This window comes from Pteropus vampyrus, unplaced genomic scaffold (assembly GCF_000151845.1).
Source record: "Pteropus vampyrus isolate Shadow unplaced genomic scaffold, Pvam_2.0 Scaffold166, whole genome shotgun sequence".
NCBI classification, from domain to species: domain Eukaryota; kingdom Metazoa; phylum Chordata; class Mammalia; order Chiroptera; family Pteropodidae; genus Pteropus; species Pteropus vampyrus.
In genome coordinates, this window is record NW_011888947.1 from 2615801 (window position 1) to 2623105 (window position 7305).

At 43.8% G+C, this 7305-nt stretch overlaps 2 protein-coding genes across 5 annotated transcripts in view; one reads left to right on the forward strand and one right to left on the reverse strand.

Moving 5' to 3' along the window:
• The window catches only part of KIAA0513 (KIAA0513 ortholog), a 122226-nt gene that overhangs the window by 75257 nt on the left and 39664 nt on the right, over positions 1 to 7305 (reverse strand). The window lies entirely within an intron of this gene.
• ZDHHC7 (zinc finger DHHC-type containing 7) overlaps positions 1 to 7305 on the forward strand; it is a 29815-nt gene that overhangs the window by 10040 nt on the left and 12470 nt on the right. For all 4 annotated transcript variants that reach the window (XM_011370273.2, XM_023536666.1, XM_011370274.2 and 1 more), the window contains exon 2: positions 5260 to 5345. The gene's annotated coding sequence lies outside the window, so the exon portion shown is untranslated. The remainder of the gene's footprint in view (positions 1 to 5259; positions 5346 to 7305) is intronic.

Genomic DNA, 7305 nt, shown 5'->3' on the forward strand with positions numbered 1-7305 from the left:
CAGGCCCATCCTGGTTCACTTATCATTCGAGTTGTCAGCATACCTGGGGCATAAGTGCTTGAAATTCTCCCTTCACTCCCCTTCTGTGTAGTAACTTGTTTGCATGGCTGCATATGAGATCTTATCCTTATCCTGAATGGTGCCACCTCTGAATTCTTTTTTTTTTTTTTAATCACCCAGGATCTCATTAAAATGCAGGCTTTGATTCCACAGGCCTGAATGGGGCCTGAGACTCTACATTTCTAACCAGCTCTCAAGAGAAGGCCTCACCATCCTCTCTCCAAGCTCTTGGCTCTTCACTGAAACCGAATCCGCTTGGCCTCTCCTGGCACCCCGTTTGGTGTGTTCACTGTTCTCGCCTTCTTTCCTGGCTTCCCTTCCTGGCTCCTTTCACCTCTTTCTCTCCTTTCATGCCTGTGTTCCCCATGGTTCAGCCTCAGGCTTTTGTGGCCTTTTGGGTGATCACATCCGTTTCCCACTTCACTGGTTTCTTCTCTGCTGGAGTCTCATTCTGTATCTCTAGGTCGAGGGCTAGAGGTCAGATACTAGTTGTTAATCAGCTCTGCCAGTTCATCCTTCGGGCACCTCAGATTCATTGAGCCCAAGTCTCAGCGCTCTGTCCCTGAGTCTGCCGCTTCCCTTTTCCAAGGGCATGTCAGCCATGGCAGTCATGCCTCCGAGTCCCTTTTATTTTCCAGTACTGCGCCCCGTCCATTCCGTCCTGTTGGTCCCTCCTACGCTTTTTCTTGTCGTGACTGTCTCTCACACAGCCCCCTTCAGGCCCCTGCTCCCCTCTTGGCCTTGGCCTCCATCATTTCTGCTCTGGGTCACAGCAGCAGCCTCCTGGTTGCCTGTCTACCTTCTTCCATCCTGGTCTCACTTTGTTGCCAGTGTCTTTTTAAAACATCTGTCTGTTTACCTAAATTCTGGTGCTTCCCATTCCACCAGAATGAAGTGCAGAATCCAGACTCCTCAGTGTGGCATTTAGAGTGCTCTGCTTTGGACCCCAGTCTGTCCTTGGTCACATTTCCCTTCCCTCTCCCCCTCCCTCCTTTGCCCTGAGCGTGAGGCCCTTGGGCACACTGGACTCCCTTTCCTTTCTCTGCACCTTCTCACACTGTTTCCTCCTGTCCTTACCTTGCTTGTCCATCAGGGCCCACCATGCTGTCTTCTTTACTGACACTTTCTGGTTTCTGCAGACAGAATTAGCTGTTGTCATCGCTCCCCGTCATCACACTTTGCTCCTAATTTGGGGATGACACTTAGCACATTATTTACAAGGCTGATTCCCAACTCTGCCTGTTTGTGAGCTCCTGTGGGAAGAAGGTCATATCTGTGGTTGCACATCCTTGGGCCTTGCAGAGTATGGTGCTTGGAGCGCCCTTGCCCCCATGTTTAAATTAAATGGATCTCTCACACAGCTAGTGTTTGCTTCATATGCTGCTTCTGTGCGTGAAGCAGAGATTTGCTTATTTCTGTTTTATAGGTCATCAGTGGGTGTGTGAATAGTAAAACAACGATGAGTTTAACCAGCACTTTAATAGAAACATGAATACCAGACTCTAGGGTAGACTTTCTTTTCATTGTCAGAGTGAAATAATTGTATCTTGATTTTTTTGTAGTAACTGTTCACCAAAGAAAGAATACAGATGTCTTTTTGCTTACTTACTTGTTTTCAGTTTGTGAGAAATAAATTTTCTGTTTATAGCCGAGGAAAAGGTAAAGGGAAGAGATTAAGACACTTACCTGAAGATACAGTTAAAAGTAAATTCAAGGCAGGGTCTTGACTCCTGAATGCAGTTCCTCTAGGAAAGAAGCTGTTTGGGTAGCTTTATGCTTTCACACCTGCCACACGGACCTGTGCTGGTTATTTTTGCTCTTATTCATTTTTTTTTGTTGTTGTTGAGGCAGAGTCGATATACAATGAAGTGCACAATTTTAAGTGTGTAGTTCATTGCTTTGGGTTTTTTTTAAATAGCACATTGAACTTTGCTCTGACAAACGCATATACGCCACTTTCCCATCTGGATATAGGGCATTTCCATCAACTCAGAAAGTACCTTGGGCTCTTGTCACTCATTCCCCTTTGTATTCAAACTCCTGTTCTGTTTCTTTGAAAACAGTTTTGTCTGGTTTAGGGTGCCATATAGATGCATTCAGACTGTACATCTTCTGCGTCTGGTTTCTGTTGCTTAGCATATCTTTGTGATTTATCTATGTTATTGCATGTATCAGTAATTTTTTTTTTTTTTGCCTTTTTTTGCTGAGAAGTATGCCATTGTATGAATATACCATAGTTTGTTTAATTCATCTCCTGGTGATGGATATTTGGGTTTCTGGTTTGGGGACTATTATGAATAAAGCTTCTGTGTTCAGTTTTATACTTGTGTTCTTATTCATTTTTCTTGTGTAAATACCTAGAAGTAGAATTGCGGAGTCATAGGGTAGGTGTTTGTTTAACTTTGAGAGAAAGTGCCAGGCTGCCTTCTGAACTGGTTGCTGTATTGAGTACTTTTTAAAATTTATAAACGCAATTGGGTTTTGGTCTCCTTATAGAGATTCCACTGCAGACCTAGTGCCTGCAACTGGCAGTCCTGTACTTTGCAAGGCCAGTTTTATTTTAAAACATTGCTAACATAACCTCATTTGAAAATAGTCAGAATATTCAAAATGAACGTGCATAAAATGTTGAGATATTAAGGCATAATTAGGCATTAGTTCAGAATCTCATTTGGCATTTAAAGGGGTTGGCTATTGCATAGATATTTGAATAAAGTTACCATATATAAATATCATATTTAAAAAGTCACCACTATTAGTTTAAGCAGCTTGACATTCAAGACCACGTTTGTTATTAACAAGTTCAGAAGGGACTCAGAGCTGGAAATACGTTAGGGTGGTACCGGGGATGGAGCGGGAGGCTGTCCAGGTAAGAGCAGAGGGAGAGCCGAGTCCTGAGGAGACCTGCAGTGGTGGGGTGCGCAGGGGAGGCCGACAGCAGAGCCTAGCTTAGGCGGAGGTGTAGTGAGCCTGAGACAGGAAACACTGAGTGCCTCTGGGTTCCCGGGAGGAACACCAGAATCTTGGTGGAGACCAGGGAAACATACCCTCCATGCCTCTTGATCCCCCTGCCCCCTATCCCTTCACCTTCTTCCACGCCAGCCTCCTGGTGTCTGAGTCAGGGGTCTTGGTTTCAGAAAACAGATACCAGATTTTTGTTTCCAGTTAAAGAATGGGCAGAGGACCTGAACAGATATTTTTCCTAAGAAGACATACAGCTGGCCAACAGATATATGAAAAGATGATCAGCTTTACCAGCTGTAAGGGAAATACAAATCAAAACTACAAGGAGATACCACTTCATACCTATTAGAATGGCAGTTTCAATAAGATAAGAAATGACAGGTGTTGGAGAGGTTGTGAAGGAAGGGGAATCCTCATACACTGCTGGTGGCAATGCAGCCACTGTGGAAAACAGTATGGAGGTTTCTCAAAAAGTTAAGAATAGAACTGTCATATGACCTGGCAATCCCTCTTCTGGGTATCCACCCGAAAATTTTGAATATACTTATTTGTAAAGATCAATGTACCCGTATGTTCACTGTAGCTAGCATAAATCAAAATAGCCACACCTAAGTGTCCTTGGACAGATAATTGGATAAAGATGTGGTACATATCACATATCACAATGTAATATTACTGAGCCATAAAAAGATGAAATATTGACTATTTGTAACAACATGGTGGGTCTTGAGAATATCATGGTAAGATGCAATGTCAGAAAAGGACAAGAACCATATGATTTCACTCATATGTCGGATATAAAATAAAAAACAATAAATGAATAAACAAAGCAAATTCATAGTTTGGTTATCAGAGGGGAAGAGAGTTGGGGGAAAATGAAGAGGGTAAAGGAGTCAAATATATGGTGATGGAAGGAGACTAGACTTTGGGTGGTGAGCACACAATGCAATATATAGATAGTGTGTTATAGAATTGTACACCTGAACTTATGTTATTAAGCAATGTCACCCCAATACATTTTAAAAAAGAAAAACAACAGAGACGCCGACTGAGGGTTTGCTTTAGCAGAAAGATAATATATATTGGAAAGATCCTGGATAACAACAGGGTGGACAGGCACCAGGCAGCAGAATGGAAGCCAAGCTCTGCAGGAAGGATGTTTGTTCAGCGGCTGCCTCTGCCAGACCTCCTGTTGTTTGGTGGATGGACCTCCCGGACTGGTCCTCTAATCTTGCTTTATTTTCTCTCCTAGGGTCTTTCTCTTTGCCCTTCAGTTCTCCTTTCTGGGAGATTTCCCCACTCTCTCATCCATTCCTATTTTTAAGATTTCAACATTCTACTGTCATATTTTTATTTTTCAGTAAGTAGGAAGTCTTCATACTGTTCCTCTTTTTGTTTCACAGACCCAATTTCTTAGTTCTTTTTAAGTTCTCTGTGCATCGTGCTTCCTCTGAATTTCTTCCCTTCTCCCCCCACTTCTTTTTGGGGCTTTGTCCTTCATAGGACCTGTTTTGGGCTTTCTTCAGAACACCTGAGTATTGGCTGTTCTTTCATATTTAAGAATGAGATGTGCCAAGCACTCAGAGCCTCTGTGTCCATGGTAGGGTGTCCTCTGGTGGCCCTCTTCTTAGGAAAATGTCACAGTGAATCTGACCTCTTTGTTGGGGTTTCCCCACATCTTGGTATCTTTTCTCTCGGGCCAGATGAGCGCTTCTAGAGAGGCTGTCTCTTCACCCACCTGCCAGCGAGCATGGTGGGAGATGCGGACTGGGACTTTCTTCATTCAGCAGGCGGCCCTCCCTCCCTCTGTCCAGCACCTCTCACCCCTCGGTCTCACCCTCTCTCTCTTCTCTGTTATTCCTTTCCCGTGGCTGGTAAAACAGTTGTTGACTGTTGAAATGCAGGCTGGTCGGATTTGGTCTGGATTATCCCCCAGGGATCTTTCTCCAGGGATTTTGGGTTAAAGATTTGTATTTAACACTGTGGCTAAAATAGCAGGAGGGTAAAATGGACAGACTTAAATTCCTTGAATTTCAGGACTGTCAGTCAGTTTACTAGTAATGAAAACTTAGAGGAGTAATGATTCATAGTTAAGGATAGTTCTCAATAACAACTTTATGTGTAAAATGTTATTTTGGCTTTATGTGCTCCAAAGATCAATCATACTCCAAGAAATTACATGCTTTTCTATCATAAAATAAGTAACTTGTCTAATCAACTTTTCTTGGCTTTCAGATCCTATCACATAGGACAGTATGCATCTTAAGATCCTGAGGAAAAGGCGCAAAATGTTCAAGTAATGTTTCAAAATAATTTGTGAGGTAAGAGTGTGGTTCTTTGGGTGTATAATCACTATTTTCTTTCTGACAGCTGACACCAGTGGTATACTATTGAAAAGGCAATACAGGCAGTATAAATGGTTAACAGCGGCACGGAAAGCATCCCACTTGTTGTCGCTGGTTTACTTACCCACCTCTCCTACAAGGGGAGTGTATCTCGGGACGGGGAGTCCAGGAAGTGGACTGATAAGTTATTAGCAAGTATTACAAGATGAGGTGAATGCTCAAGTGTGAGTGTAATGGAAAGTTTTTGCTTGTGTGGTTGTCCCTTTTAGTGAGATCTGCAATGTAGCTTTTAGTGTTCTGGGAAACGGGGCTTTATTTAACATAAGGACAAACAGCTCAGGTTCAGGAGCGTAGACAAAAATCCCATTAAATCAGCCATTAAAGTAGGAGAATGATAATGCGACATCTGCTTGGCCATCGGTCAATGCGTAGAGCTTTCAGGTTTCTCCCAGAAATGATCTTCAGCAGTATTAAATCAATAGCAATTTTGGTATCAGCGTAGCGTAAGACTGCAGCCTCACCCTAACGAGTGTGTACGGTTTAGTGCTGCATCGCGAATTGCTGTGCCATTGCTCTCGTGTTTCTGGTATTTTTAGATCAGTACAATGTAAAGGAATTGTTTCTTCATTTCCTCCCCTCCCTTCCTGTTGCATTAATGAAGTGTAAATACAGTGACTCGGAGAAACGCTTGTGCAGTTTATGACAGGTAACCGAATGCATCCAGCCTAACCTTGCCGTGTCCATTGATGGCTTTCTTGAAAATAAAGTGACTTCTGGGTATCAGGTGGTTTTGCCTTTGTCTTCTAGTGGATTTTACGAATTTGGCTCGAAAGCACATGAGCATTATGCACCTGCATCCTAATATGCACTTGTAGGAATGTCGTGCCATGCCAGTGTTAGGTGTCTTTGTGGTTACTCTTCCTGCACAAACAGACCTGCCGCCTGCACCCCCAGCAGAGGCGTACCACCACAGGGCCACGCTCTGGCAGTTCTCGCCAGTACCACGACCGGAAGGTCACGCGTGCCTTTAGAAGATGTTCAGGGTCCTGATTTCTGGATAGAACTCAGACTACACAAACGTTGTGCTCTGACAAAAGGCTGGTCTGTCTCTGGACACGTGGCCGTGCAGCTGGTTATCTTCCTTCCCAGGAAGCAAGTACCCATTTCTCATAGAAAGTATCCTACTGAGGAATTACCATAAAGCAAAGGGATTCTGGTTGGAGGAAATTTTCAGTTTAAAGTTTTGATGTACACTTATGGTTCACTTAAAATGCTTAAGGAAATCACTAAGAAACTGTTTGAATCTGAGAGAGGTACCAGTTTCTCGTTGTTGGATTTGCTCGTAAACAAACGCGCACTTGCCAATGGCAGGCAGCAAAGAGAACACACGGAGGAGAGACCTGGACCCTCCATGCGGGGGGCCGGCAGTCAGGGAGGGAAGACAGAGAAGCTCTCTCATGGTAGAAAGTGGTAAGTACACCGCAAGTAGAACTTATGAGTGTGCCCTGATAGTTCAGAAGTAGAGAAGCTTCCAGATACGTCTCGGCCCCCTGACGGAATCAGGTTTTACAGCAGTGTGTGTGGCCAGAACCAGTTTGCGTCATCCTTTCCAGTTAGTCATGTCTGATGTGCAGAGACCCTTCTCAGAGCACTCCTCAGAGGAAGGAGAACTATCTTCCTGGGCTGACTTGCTTGGAAGAGAGAAACGTTAGGCCCCACAGGGTGAGTGAGGTTGTATGGAGAGAATGGACTCAGCAGAGGTGTTTGCAGGGGAGTTGGGCAGACAGATCTGGATGATGTAGCATTCAGTAAATGCTAGCTGAAAGAATGGCTGGCTAAGGTCTGCCCACATTCTTTAAGTTTCTTCTATTTCACTTAAAAATTTTTTAAGCTGTTTCGTCTGATCTAAGGGCAGAGTTATTTTACTGACCATAAG